The 15,391-nt window shown below is 34.5% G+C and overlaps 1 protein-coding gene across 17 annotated transcripts in view; it reads right to left on the reverse strand.

Moving 5' to 3' along the window:
• The window catches only part of LOC116849050 (protein retinal degeneration B), a 77,960-nt gene extending 65,575 nt beyond the window's left edge, over positions 1-12,385 (reverse strand). For 14 of the 17 annotated variants that reach the window (XM_032825798.1, XM_032825796.1, XM_032825795.1 and 11 more), the window contains exon 1: positions 12,183-12,385. The gene's annotated coding sequence lies outside the window, so the exon portion shown is untranslated. Of the gene's footprint in view, positions 1-11,437; positions 12,139-12,182 lie in introns of those variants that run through there. The other 3 variants (XM_032825799.1, XM_032825790.1, XM_032825785.1) reach the window with 2 other exon arrangements.
• Between the last annotated feature and the right edge of the window lie 3,006 nt (positions 12,386-15,391).

A 15,391-nucleotide genomic window follows, 5' to 3' on the forward strand; every position in this document is an offset into this window, starting at 1 on the left:
GTGTGTGTGTGTGTGTGTGTGTGTGTGTGTGTGTGTGTGTGTGTGTGTGTGTGTGTGTGTGTGTGTGTGTGTGTGTGTGTGTGTGTGTGTACCTCGATCCGTTTCGCGAGGCGAAAAAGAAAGGAGAAAAGGAGAGAGAGAGAGAGAGAGAGAGAGAGAGAGAGTGAGTAGGAAACAGGGAAGAACTTAACGAGCGAGACCTTAATGTTGCATAAATTCACCCTCCCATTGCCTTGCCCGAACTCATCCCGGGACTTGGACGCGATTCATCCCCCTCGTTACAGCCACCTTTGCGGCGAGTAAATAAAGGTACACAAAGTGCACTGAATGTTTGAAGCGCGTAGCGTGTCTCGCCACATGAAAAATGCACGAACGCTCTTCGTGTCGTTATAATCCTCAAAGTGACTTATTTACTGCGATATCAGCGTATTCATTTTACCGTGACACGAGGCGCGTTCATGTAATCGCGGATGTTTTCAGTTCGATTGGACCGTGAGACGTGGATCTTGCCTTTAAGCCAAGTAGAAAAACATTGTTATCAACTGGTGATTAAAAAAATTTGACCGCACTAACATCCGCGTCCAGCTCTCGTCGGTCACACAGAAAAAACATTTGAGAAATATCTTTTTTTCTTAATATATCAATCTTCAAATGAGATTACATAACGTTAGACGAAAATAAATTACGCGCAAAAATATATTTTATATGAATCAACGAAAAACCTGCGTTCTTATTATTGAAAAATAATAATTTTCATGAATGGAAAGCACAAAATATCGTATGGAAAATATAATGCTTTTAAATATCATTGTCATCGTTAAAAAAAATATCATTGTCATCAAAGTAATCATATTGTCTGTCGTATGAAATTATTATAATATGCAAATAAAATTATGACATTATTGAAATTTAAGATATAAAAATCCTTTCAACAAAATTATATATTATATATCTTTGCTTAAAACAACAATACTGTTAATTTGAGTATATCAGTTTTAAGTGGGTAAAGAAATGTGGAGCATAACATATATTTAAAAAAGTCATATTCTCAGTTCAATATTTTGTGTTTTCCATTAATAAAAATTATTTTTTAGTAATAAGAACACAGATTCTTCTTCGTTGAAGAAATCATATAAAATATATTCTTGTGAATAATTTATCTTCGTTTAACGCTATGTAATCTCACTTGAAGATTAATATGTTAGAAATAAAGATATTTTCCAACCAAAAATGTCCTTTTTTCTGCACATGCGTTTCTTACTTTATTTGATACTAATTTGTTTTACTCATTATTTTGTAATTATTACTAGATGATAACTATTACTATACTCGAAACTAATTACTAAATATTCCATTGCCAATATTCGCTCAATCAAATGTATTTATTAACTATTTAACTATTTAAATAATTAACTATGGTTTTTTCAGCATATACTACTTACTTTAGTTAAAACCGGGTGAGAATTCGCGAGAGAATCAAGAATCGTAGAGATGTCTCGAGTCGATGATTCATGAAAATAAGGGAGATATCTCGAAATGATGATTTGCGGGAACGAGGATCCGTGAAATCAAGATCGACAGAGATTTTCAACGGGCCACGAGAAGAAATGGAACGAACAATTCTTCGCGGCAATTCCATCTCTCTTATCGTGGCCGACTCGATCCCGAAATTTATCCGTGACCTTCTTACAATGTCCAGCTGCGACGTACAGTTACCCGTGCAGGAATGTAACTAGATGATCTAAATCAAAAGTTAGTAACTAGTTGCAAACTAGATTAAATTTTCTAACTCATTATTAAATCGTCACTGGCTGATTATTCACTGAAATATAGAATCGGGTGATCTAACCGTTGTCAAGATGTCATATATCACGATATGCTGTTTATTCTAAAATGTGTTGATAAAACTCTTGTACTTTTCTGGCGAAGAAACGTTCCAAGTGATGTTTCACATTTTCCAAAGGAACGATTTTATATCGTCAAATATTACAGTGTTATAGTATTATAGTATTATTAAGTACTACAGTATTATAGTTTTACAGTATTATAATATTACAGTTTTGTAATAAACGAAACAGATAATAATCAGAGAAAGTAATGTCGGATGAATATAAGCTGCCCAAAAATTGATGTCGACCTCGGGGCTTTTTCTATCGATTTGCATCGGATGAAGAGGGGCAACGGTGGAAACGAGCATACATGGACAGCAGGTCTTAAAGGATAGCAACCTTTGACTTTGAGAGACTGACAGCTGTATCATTTGGTATAGTAACAATGATTCTCTCTGTAGTCGCCGTGCGCTCGGGATAGCGCCAGAGATGTCGCTTCCGAACGGCATTGAGCAGCATTGAGGGTCTTTGCACGTAGAAAAATTTTAACCGTAACCGTAAGGTCGTAAGAAAACTGACCAGTCACAGTTAATTATTCCTCGAACGCAAGGAGAATAATCAACTCTGATTGGTCAGTTTTCTTACGACTTTACGGTTACGGTTAAAATTTTTCTACGTGCAAAAGTCCTTATCTACATTGAGAGAAAAAATAGTTGGAATAATTATAATCTCACTATATTTTATAGTTTATTTTGGCCTCAAACATATATTTATAGTTCATCTAAACATGAAGATATAGCAGAATGAACACAGATTTATAGTCACCATTTTATTACTCTATGTGTATAGTAAGGCACGCTTTGAGAATATAGTTATATGTACCCATATTTTCCAAATATTCCAATTGTATTGACTATATAAAATAGTTAATTTCTCTTACCATTTAATATTTGCTATCTTACTATGTTTTTTATTTCAAATAATTATAATTCTTGGTAAAAGTTTTACATGAGTCAATTATACTATGCTTATATTGTAAATATTACAAACATTATGGTGACATTTACTATAAAAAAGATATTCCTAACTATAATCTTTTTACTATGCCATTATAGTTCCAAATATCATACATTTTTCTCTCAATGCAGTACGATTGTTAAGTTTTATCTAAGGTGCAAAATGCAGGAAAAGTTCCCAAGCTTTTCAAATACATTCTATCATAAATCTTTCCGTTTACTATGTGGACAACATCCCCAATTCCCAATTGGACAACTGAACGTTGAATTGTATTGTCGCACATAACGTGTAACAAAATCCTCCATGATAAAAAAAGAATATGCTGGATTAGATAATATGGTGAATCTTTGAAAGTACATATATTCGACACTTAGTTTGAAACATAATTGCAATTTCTCACAATTTGAATTGTAATGCAATTGAAACTCTTGCCTATGTTCAGTGCAATAGTTGTCCGAACGGCACGTATTGCAGAGATGCAAATTGATCTGTTGACGACATCTATCAACAACAATTCGGACAACTATTGCATTGAGCATAGGCAAAAATTTCAATTGTACCACGATTCAAATTATAAGAAATTACAATTATGTTTTAAACTAAGTGTCGCAGTAGCAACAACGATTTTGCTAAAAGAGCAAAATTATTTTTCTCCGTGCAAGTCCGTCAATATAACACGCGACGTGACACCAATCTTCTACTGCCATAATAATATATTCTAAATGTTTTCTTAAAAAATTACTTTTGTGTAATATTTTTCTGTAATTTTACTTTACAAGTGGTACGTGTGCAAGACGTTACTTTAGAGTTAAACGTACTTTAGATTTAATATTCTTTGCCCACAATTTAAATATTTACTTTCAAAAACTGTCCGGTAGAAATATTGAGAAACTATTTATATATGTGTTTTCTGGTCCGCTCCTGATATTGTTGACAAACTAAATTATATTCAAAGGCGTAACGACCTACGAATTATTGTCATCAAGTAAACTGTAGCGAATAAAGGCACGCTAGTTAAATAATTTATTACATTTAACTTGCGCAATGAAAATGAGAGAAATGTAGAAAGGAGAAGGAAAAGTTACAATTTTTTAACTATTGTAACCGAAAAGATTGATAGCTTAAAAGGATACTCTCATTTGAAACATCGTTTTATACGTTATCTTTAGACACCTTTTTCAAGAAATTATAAGACATATAATTCTGCAGGATTGTACAAATATTTATGTATGTTTTATCTATATATAGTAATTTCAATAGATCATTATTACACAGTAATAATGTTATAAATAATTTAATGCAGCGTTGTACGAAAGTTTTGTGTGCACGTGGTTATGATTTTCCAGACGTTGCAAACTTCTAAAAACAAAGTGGTAAAGAAATTGTTAAATTATCAACTATTTCAACTAAACTATTAAACAATAACATATTAAACTATGTAAGAGAAAAATCATTCTTATACCAGCTTTTCACAATTAGTTGTCCAAAATGTTAGTCCTTAAAATATTTAAATATCAAAAATATCAATTTAGCGTAGTAATGGTAATAGTGGAGACGATAACAGGACATCTGCTTTATATGTTTGTAAAAGTATGAGTCGATCGAATATATCCGTCCAAACTAACAATTTTTGTGGAAATAAAAAAGTATAATGCACCTAAAAAACTCATTAATGCCTTCCATTTTCAAAGGCCATAACAAAAAAAATTGTATTTCTTTAACCTTCTAACCGTGTTCGTTTCGGGTATACTTTGGTCATGTTCAAAGTCTAGATAGACCCAATGGTGAGAACTCACTATTTAATTAACATATATGTATTTTTTATATCTTTTATTTTAGCATTATATAAAGTAATTTAGTACAATATGTACTGACTTTTTCTAAAATAACTCGAAAAGTCGCGAAGTATCACATTTGTATTTAGAATATTACAAAAACTGTGTGAACTTTGAAACTACTCTGGGTCAAAAAAGACCCACGGCCAAGAAGGTTAAATATTATTTATACAAGATATGCTACAGATATGCTAGCAGGGTTGGAAATGTTACTTTTTAAAAGTAACGCGTTACCGTTACTTGCGGTAAAAAGTAACTCGTTACTGTTACTTGTTACTGATTCTAAAAAGTAACGCGTTACCGTTATTTGAAAAGTAACGATAAAAAAATCGTCACTTTCCGTTACTTTTGTAAAAAAAAAAAAGTTAAAATTGGCATATAAAACGAATAGTAGAAGAGACAGTACATAAATTACCCTTATAGAAATGTAATACTGATAAGTAATAATTTGGCTAGTGATAATTACTATCGTTCAATAATTTTATTACTCGTACGAGTAATAAAATTATTGAACGACAGTAATTATCACTGGCCAAATTATTACTTATCAGTATTGCATTTCTATAAGGGTATATATATATAAAGACAAAATATAAGATATTTAAGCGGGAAGCACACATTATTGCATAACGACATAACCTACATTAAAGCCCATCCTACATTAATCGCAAGTCGCAAGGTCGCAAAGAAATTGACTAATCATAGTCGATTGTTCTTCTTGCGATCGAAGAATAATCAATTATGATTGGTACAATTTCCTTGCGATCTTGCGATTGCGACTAATGTAGAATGGGCTTTAGGGGCGCCGCACACGAATTGACATAACAGTAACGTAAGACGTACCGTAAAAATGGACCAATTACAATCGAGTATTCACAAAAATGGCAATCTTACGATTCAACAATACTCAAAGTAATTGGTCAGTTCTTACGGTACATCTTATGTCAATTCGTTAACACGTCTTATGTTACTGTTATGTCAATTCGTGTGCGACGCCCCTTAAGTGTGGTCTACAATGAGAACTTAAACCATAAAATTTAAGCTTTAAATCCTAAGCCTAAGAAGTTGACTAATCACAGTCAATTATAAGAAAAATAATTTCTTACGGCTTAGAGATTAAAGCTTAAATTTTATGGCTTAAGTTCTCATTGTAGATCACGCTTTAGAGGCTTTCTACAATAAGCAATAAATTTTAAGTCGCAATAAAATTGACCAATTACAGTGGATTATTCTTCTAATAGTCGACTATGATTGGTCAATTTTATTATGACTTAAGATTTATTGCTTATTGTAGAATGGGCTTTACGGAAAGCAGTACATTAATTGTTTATCATGTGCAAACTTTCATCACGTGACAAGCGTTGCCGCGTTCTGTGTACAGAAGCCATCATAGTAAAAAGTAACGATATAAGTAACGATGAATTTCGTTACTCGTTACTAAAGAAAATGTAACGCCGTTACTTTTTCGTTACTGATACAAAAAAGTAACGGCGTTACCAAATCGTTACCAAAAAAAAGTAACGAAATAGTAACGTCGTTACAAGTAACGCGTTACTTCCCAACCCTGTATGCTAGATATACAAGATATGTTTATACAAGATATGCTGAATTTTATACAAGATATACTCTAAAATGTTAGTTATCAAAGATATACATAGATGGTCAACTGTATACGGCCAATTACCCTCCTAATATCAATATGCGAGTGTCAATTAAACGAAAATTCGTACAAACTTGTGGATATCAACCCAATATGATTTAACAATTATATCGCTGTTAGCATTTCAGTATAAATTAGATACCAAATTAAAATTGAGCTTACGTTAATTTAATAAAAATTTCAAAAAGGCAGAATTGAGCGTTATATCACTGACTAGAAACTACTTGTGACTCTTTATTTTATTACACTGTAATTTCACTTGTTTAACCGTCTTCCAAGTTATTTATGTAACTAGAAGCGTTACATTATTGGCTGGTGATGAAGTCAGACACAAATTTACTATCCCGTGGCTAAACACCAGCGAGATTCAATTTCTACTAGAGTAATTATACATTTCAAACGTTTTCGAATTCGCATGTCAAATGTAGACAGACATCGTTGCTGGGCAAATTTCCCAGCCGCCGTCATGATCGACACTCATGTCGATCTCTAATTAGCGCGGAGATCGTAATTAGTAGTGGACATGTGCGGTTCATCGTAGTTCATCATTCACCTGCGCGAACCCTAATTGCGTTACTCGGCACGCGAAGAGCTCGCCGAGGTCGCATTGTGTGCGGCACACCTTTACACATCGACCGCAATACGCTAACAAGCTTGCCATAACACATAATTAAACACAGTCGCGATAGTCGAAGTCACGACTGTTTTTAATCAGAATCGCGCCATTGGTTATTGTTAGTTATCAAACGTTCTGAGACAAATCTGAAACTAATGCTGCAATTCTAAATAGAATTGTAAGATTCGTAACTTGCTCTCGTAAAGTTCATAAGAATTTATGAGTAGATCTACAATTCTATACGTACCGTATATCGTAAATACCTCGTAAATATCTATGGTTTCATGTAATTTACGATATTTACAAATGATTGTACGATATATGATATAGAACTGTAAGTCCATTCATAAGTTCTTACGAATTTTACAAGAAAGTTGCAAAACTTACGATTCTGCTTAGAATTCCCTTATAGAAATATCATACTAAGAATCATTAATAATTACTTATTTTCAGTATTAAAAATACTGGATAATAAGTAATTATCAATGATTCTTAGTATGATATTTCTATAAGGGTTGCAGTATAATTTATACTTGATATTAGACCGCTGCTCGACGCGACTTTTGTTAACTTTTTTTATAAATACACGATCGTGAAATTGACTCGTCATCTGTTTCGGAAGAATGGATTTAAGATAACGGTCCTAAATTACGGGTCTTTTCGAGTTAGAATAATGGTGTAGACGTATAGCACAACCTACTAACAGTTTTATACCAGGTCTGTAAATATGAAACCGGAATTTGCCCATAGATGGCCCTAGCTGTCAATGTAGTTACCGTCAAGCCGCGTCATTGGCGCCATTTCCTTGTTGACATCTCTGACAAAGATTTTCAACTCACAACAATACAAGTTTCATACAACAGCATAGTTTATAATAGCGTTGAACATGTCGAATTTTGTGCCTGGAAACTACGATTTGCGGACAGCATTGATTTTCTGTTACCATTTGAAGAAAACTGCTGCAGAATCGCATCGAATGCTTGTCGAAGCTTACGGTGAGCATGCTCTTGGTAAATCACAGTGCTTTGAGTGGTTTAAAAAATTCAAAAGTGGCGATTTTGACGTGAGAAACGAAGAACGTGGAAGACCACCGAAAAAGTTTGAAGACAGTGAATTGCAAGCATTGTTGGATAAATATGACACTCAAACGCAACAACAACTCGCGAATCAATTAAATGTGACACGAGAAGCCGTCTCCATACGTTTGAAAGCCATGGGAAAGATCCGGAAGATGGGAAAATGGATTCCACATGAACTGAATGAAAGATAGCAGGAAAACCGAAAAACCACTTGCGAAATGCTGCTCGCCAGGTACAAAAGAAAGTCATTTCTCCATCGAATTGTGACTGGCGATGAAAAGTGGATATATTTTGAGAATACTAAGTGTAAAAGATCATTGGTAACTCCAGGCGAACCATCGACATCGACTGCAAGGCCAAATTGCTATGGACGGAAAACAATACTCTGTGTTTGGTGGGATCAGAAGGGTGTGATCTATTATGAGCTGCTAAAACTTGGTCAAACCATTAATATTTATTGTCGGTAGCCGAACGCTACCGACAAGAAATGATCGATTTGAATCAAGCTTTGCGTGAAAAACGACCAGAATATAAAAAAAGACAATACAAAGTGATTTTGCTTCATGATAATGCACCATCACACACAGCAAAACTGGTCAAGGAAACGATTGAGGCGTTTAGTTGGGAAATACTTTCGCATGCGGCTTACTCACCAGACTTGACTCTGTCCGATTACTATTTATTTGCATCGATGGGACACGCACTTGCTAAGCAGTGCTTCACTTCTTATGAAAATGTACGAAAATGGCTCGATGACTGGTTTGCCTCAAAAGAGCAACAGTTTTTTTGGCGTGGCATCCACAAATTGTCAGACAAGTGGGAAAAATATATAGCTAGCGATGGGCAATACTTCGAATAAAATATTTTTTATCATTTTCATATAATAAACGTGTATTTTCTATACAAAAATTCCGGTTTCATATTTACATACCTAGTAAATCTAAAGAGTCAATAAAGCACATTGAGAAAAAAATATTTGTTATTTATAATTATAATCATAATGTTTGATATTAATTATAATTATAATGTTTGATACTTACAATTATAATCATACTAAGAAATATTTATTATAAATTATGATGAAGAGAAAATCATTTGTTTACTAAATTCTACTATAATGTTACTAATACTAATCTTATTATGCATATTATTACTACTATTTTTGTGTTAAAACAAACAAAAAATATAATTGGGGACAAATACATATATCATTTTTCTGTCTTAGTGCAACTAATATTCTAGACTTTTTTCTTAAATATTAAGAATATTTGCACACGTGACTTTTAAAACATAATTGTAAAAGAACTAAGTAATATGAAAAGAAATGTTTTTCGTGTTTTCATTATATAACGTGTACTAAATATATGTACACGTATATATGTATATACGTATATATACATATATACGTGTAAATATATATGTATATATGTATTAAATATATAATATATGTAAATATGTAATATATGTATTAAATATATATTAATAAATCAAGTTTGACCCGAAATTGGGACTCGATCCATAATTGGAGCTGTTATCCTATTTCTTTGATTATAATCTTTTTGTAATATTAAAAATTAATTTAATATAAATGATAAGTCATATATAAAAAGGTTAAACGCGTCGGCGGATGCAGATGGAAGATAAACTCAATTAAAGTTTCTTGAAGCTAAAGTTGAAATTGAAGATCTTATATAGCCGTTTCAGCTATCGAGCTTTCAGCTACGACTGGTGGGAAAGTTGAGGTGAGCCTATACTCAGGCTCAATCGATTTTCCAAATGTATGACGTTACTCGTGACGTCTCTGAGAGAAAGAGAAAGATAGAGAGAGAGAGAACCGTGATTCGCTTTCGCTCAGTCAAAATGACGTCAATGTTGTGAGGTGTTCAGTCTTCGTCAATGTCAGTAATGAAGACGAAATGAAGCGTAATACAAATGGTAATGAGACGCAAGCGTCGTTATCTATATTCATGTCACGCGGCATTATGTTAAAATTCTCCCGCGAAAATTACTCAACAAGAATTTTATACAAATGGAAGGATAGAGATAAAAAATTATTTTGCCGGGAGTATACAATTTTGGAACCTTCATTTGCGAAGGCAGATCGCAAAATAAATCCTTCTTGGTGTAAATCCGTTAGCAAATCTGCGTATGAGACCGCAATCTGTCGATAATACTATCTCTGTGTGGGATAATCTATAGATCCAAAGATCGGAGATTCGATCGAGATTACGCGAAAATACAAAGATCTATTCGTTGCAAAATGTCGGGAAAGCAACTATCAATTATACACGGAACGAGCGGAATCCGCGAAACCGGTCCGCAATAAATTCAGCGGCATTTATGAAATGGACGACCACTGGAACTATTGTAAAGAGAGCCGTAGAACGTAAATAGATACGGTAGCGTGAGTAATGCGACGGTGTCCGGTTTTGTATAAACTGCTTTTCATAAATCGCGTGTGTAGACTCCATTCACGTCCAAAACTCTATCCTGCGTATACTATTGTGTACCGGATAGTCTTCGCTTGAATGAATTCCGTGTCGGAGCTATGAGCGACTGAATTTTACTTCTTAAATCTACAAATCATTCACGAAACATCGTTATGCGTGTTTTGTGCGGTATATCATCGTGTACTCGAGTCACAACCGTGAATACTCATCTCAGTAAACATGCACTGCCCCGAAAAATCAAAATTTCGAAACTGTTCAGAAACTGGGACAACTTCTAGTCAAATCATAATATTGAGATCCGAACATCGAGATAACATCTCGAAATTACAATATTGTGTACAAAGAAAATAATATACAAACAAAGAAAATATATACTTTCTTAAAACTTTTTAGCTTTCCATGAAATTTTTTTAGTTTCGAAATATTTTTTATCTTTTTATGAAAGTAATTGTTTATTCTGTTTGAATAAAAGATTAGGATTTCATGTGTAAGATTTTATGCGATTTAGATTTTTCCCGAAGTATACAATTGCTCCGAGGAGGAATTATTATCCCGAAAACAGTACACATAAGTGCATTAAATCTACTCACTTGAATACACACTCGATTGAATATATTGAGAAAACAAATATCTAAACAATAAAAAATATTTATTTAATATACAGTATACTAACATATTTACTTAAATCGAAATTCTTATATTGAGATTCTTCGAAAAATCTAAATCGCATAAAATCTTAGACATGAAATCCTAATCTTTTATTCAAACAGAATAAACAATTACTTCCATAAAAAGATAAGAAAATATTTCGAAACTAAAAAAATTTCATGGAAAGCTAAAGAGTTTTAAGAAAATATATTTTCTTTGTTTGTATATTATTTTCTTTGTACACAATATTGTTAAAATATTTGAAAAATACTTTATATTAATAAATATGTTATTAGTACTCACCAAATAAATATTATTTTATCTCTTAGATATTTCTTCTCTCGCGTGGTGCAGATACTAATACACTCCTAGCTGGGCAACGAGAAACAATTCCAATACTTCAGTAAAGTTGTATTTCCGAAAATGATCCTGGTATTTGAATCTCAGTATTACGACTTTACGGGAAATGGTTCCACTGTTTAAATTTCGGCATACTCGTTTGGAACAATGCATGTTCGGCCTTAATTCAAAATCAAGATCAGCGCGTTGCTTGAAAGAAACCGGAATAATTTCGAGCGTATCGAGAAATTATTATAGCACTCTATCTCTGAATCACCGATAACCGAGGTATTTTCCTTCTCATTCCATCGTTAAAAACCAGATGCACGTAACCAATCTCGACACGCGAAGCGTTTCCTTATTTGACATTTTGCGTCTCCTCGAAGCCGTTTCTCTAAACACACCAGAAACGTCTCCTCCTGCTGCTACTTGTCCTCCTCGTCTCTTTCTCTCGCTCGCAAGATTATCCCGCGCCCTTCGTTCCTCCATTTACTTCGTACACTACTGACCACCATCGATCACCGGAAGTCAGGATAACCAAATTGCACGACGAGTCACGGCGGCCGATTTGCAATTCGCCGACGATTTGCCCGAGGCTCGCAGCGTGCACGAGGACGATCCACGTCCGCTCAGTAGCACGCACGTAGTACGTGTATTTGTGTACGTAGTACGTCGAGTAATACACGTACGTCAATCGTCCGCTACTTACCGGTGTTTTTCTGCCGACGAGCTCGCCAAAGGCGCGGACGTGCAGCTCCGGATGGAAAACGAGAGTCTCGCAAGCGGGCGAGTTCACACGCGAGCGATCACACGCGACCAACGTCCACGCCGCAAGGTGTTCCTCGTCATTTTCACGCGATGACTCCTCGTACGCGACCGAGGCGAGACCCCGGGGATGTAATCTCGGTTGATAAGGTAGAACCTGCGGTGTCACATCTGCGCCTGCGTCACGATTAGAACAGCAACGCCGTTTCTAGCGCGCGGCCAACCGGGCGATAACGAGTCCGTATTCTCCGGATTTCTGTGTTAACGAAGGCTGCATCTCTCTCTCCGGTGGATACTCAGATCTTGCCGACCGTGGCAGGTGCAGCTGTCATCCAAACGCTCGCAAGACTCACGTTTGTGTTACTCCGAAACTTTGGGAAATTCTCCAGTCGTTTCTCGCGAGGAAATTGTCGAAAATGCGACCTCGTGGCGTGAAGATCCTCGCAAATCAATCCGTCTTGTTGATTACTGAGATCCTGTTTCCGGATAAATGCAAATAATTGATGTTATCATTGACGAGAGAATCGATTGCTGTCGGTTCTGCACCTTCATGTCTCCAACGCCCACACGCAACTTTCGGAACAAGCTGACGTTCGTGGACGACATCGATGGCTCGAGCAGAAGCGACCAATGGCTGCCTCGACGAGTCAGCTGTTTCATTCAAAACCCACCATGAGGGTCGTTCTATTCAATTCACTGACGGAACAGCACGCACCGTTTCATGTTGTAATGGCCTTGCCGCCTGATACTCCAGGTGGCACGCGTCGTACCTAGGCATTCGTGTACCGTGATTACACACTGTTTACAAAATTCCAGACTATTCTTTCGTCGGTCAATTAAACACGGCCGACTCGGTTTTTGGTATCCTCAGCCATACAGAACAAATATCCGAAATACATCTCATGGATATCCTATAAATGTCGCGATATCTATAGGATATCTATCAGATGTATTTTGGATATTTGTTCTGTATGGGCATATGTCGTGTTTACCGTTTCACAGCGGTCAACCACCGAGAGCACCCAAGAATCGGGTGTAACGACAATAACAACACCCTAGGTGGAACATAAAATCATTTTGATGTCAAGATGATATTATTTTGACATCACTGTCATGAAACTGGTATCGTTTGACGTCAAAATGACGTCACTTTTATGTCATTTAACGCCATTTTGACTTTTATATGACTTTGTGTTCTACCTGGGACGCGCCAAACACTAAAGGTTGTCTACAACGCGGTCGCAGTTACGTCTCAAAGTCGTAGTACTGGTCTACGAATCCGTCATGTGTCTATTTCCTTAGGCAAACACGTGGAAAATGAAAAGATCCGCTGAATTCCTCGATGAAACTTTTCATTTTCCACGAACTTAGAGATGCGCGATGAGAATAGATACTTGGTCGATTTGCTAGGTCAGTGTTCCGACTTTAAAACGTAACTACTATCGTATCGTAGGCGATATCCCACAAAAACATGCACGTGATTTCGTGGATTCCACGTGAACTCTACGTGGATTCGACGTGAATTCGACATACGTTTTTGTGGGGTACTTTTGGTCTGTCAGGCACAGCTCTGAATTGGTAACGCGCGAATATTTAGACACGACGTGTTCAGTGTGTAAGACAGAACACCTCGATGACGTCTAATAAAAAGGAGATTGGAACATCAAGAAAGAACGGAAAGCGGAAATATTAATTTCCGCAATCGATGAAATTGTTTGACTTTGCATATGACGATTAAATTAATTTCTCAATTAATTAAATTACATTAATTTTTCATCAAATAATTTTGATTATTGATTCCATTATTTTAAACCGATTAATTAAGCTGTTACTTCAAATTTATCTCAGGTGAAATATTTAGATTTGAATTCAGAATTGAATATGAGTTTTTTAGCTGAATTGTGATTACAGATGTAATGTATATTACACGATTCCAATAAAAGATTGAAATCTAAATAAATTTAAATTCAAATTTAAATATCTTATGGAACAAGTTCCAAGTAACGATTATTAATCCGAGTCTGAGACATATGTATTAATATTCATTACTTGAAACTTGCTTTAGATAAAATAAACTTGCTTTAGATAACTCAGATTTGTATTTAGAGTTGAAAATGAATTTTTCAGCATTCGCGATGTAATGTCACGTATATTACATGATTAAAAAGAACTTGGATCTAACTTTAAATTTAGATCTGAATATCTCACATGGAACAAGTTTCAAGTAACAACTATTAATATGAGAAATATCACGACCCGCAGGTTTTAATTTAAAGTTAGAGATGATTTTTACAGAATCCCAATCACAAATGTAATGTTATCTATATTATACAATTTAAATTAAAAAAACTTATATCTAACTATAAATTCGGATCTCGGTATTTTACGTAGAACAAGTAATTATAAAACCATCAAATAATTATAAAACCATTAATTACTTAATAAAAAATTATATAAAACCATTAATATGAACCCAAGAAAAATTCCATTATTTATACTAATCGGCATACTAAAAACAAGTGCACGAAGCCACACAAATCCTTTTTTAAATAATGTGGCACAAACAAATGGAGAGTGACCGGTGCGAAAAAATGAGGAATAAAGACATCTTCTCTAACATTCATTATTTCATCGGTTACCATACTACCTAGATAAGGGCCTTTGCACGTAGAAAAATTTTAACTGTAACCGTAAGGTCGTAAGAAAATTGACCAAACATAATCGATTATTCCTCGAATGTAAGGAGAACAATCAACTCTGATTGGTCAGTTTTCTTACGGTTACGATTACGGCAAAAACCCTAACACGTGTCAGAAACGTTTTTCAAATGTATCTATAGTTTCAGAACTATAAAACACCAATAAGAAACGTTTTAACAAGAACCTTTCTGAAACCTTATTTCCCAGACAGCACAATGTCCAAGATCGGGTTATAAGACGTCTTTAAAACATCTTTAAGACATATTTAAGACAAGTTTATAAGGTATTGTCTTAAAGATGTCTTACCTAATAAAAAATTTTTCATATATAATTATATAAAATTATATAAAATTATATATAATTATACATAATTATATATTATTATGTATAAAATTTGTCCATTCATGTTCATACATTCTACTTATATATGTAATTATACATAATTATGTATAAT

The sequence above is a fragment of the Odontomachus brunneus genome, unplaced genomic scaffold, assembly GCF_010583005.1.
Source record: "Odontomachus brunneus isolate Ranch 3 - 2012 unplaced genomic scaffold, Obru_v1 Obru_scaffold_104, whole genome shotgun sequence".
NCBI lineage: Eukaryota > Metazoa > Arthropoda > Insecta > Hymenoptera > Formicidae > Odontomachus > Odontomachus brunneus.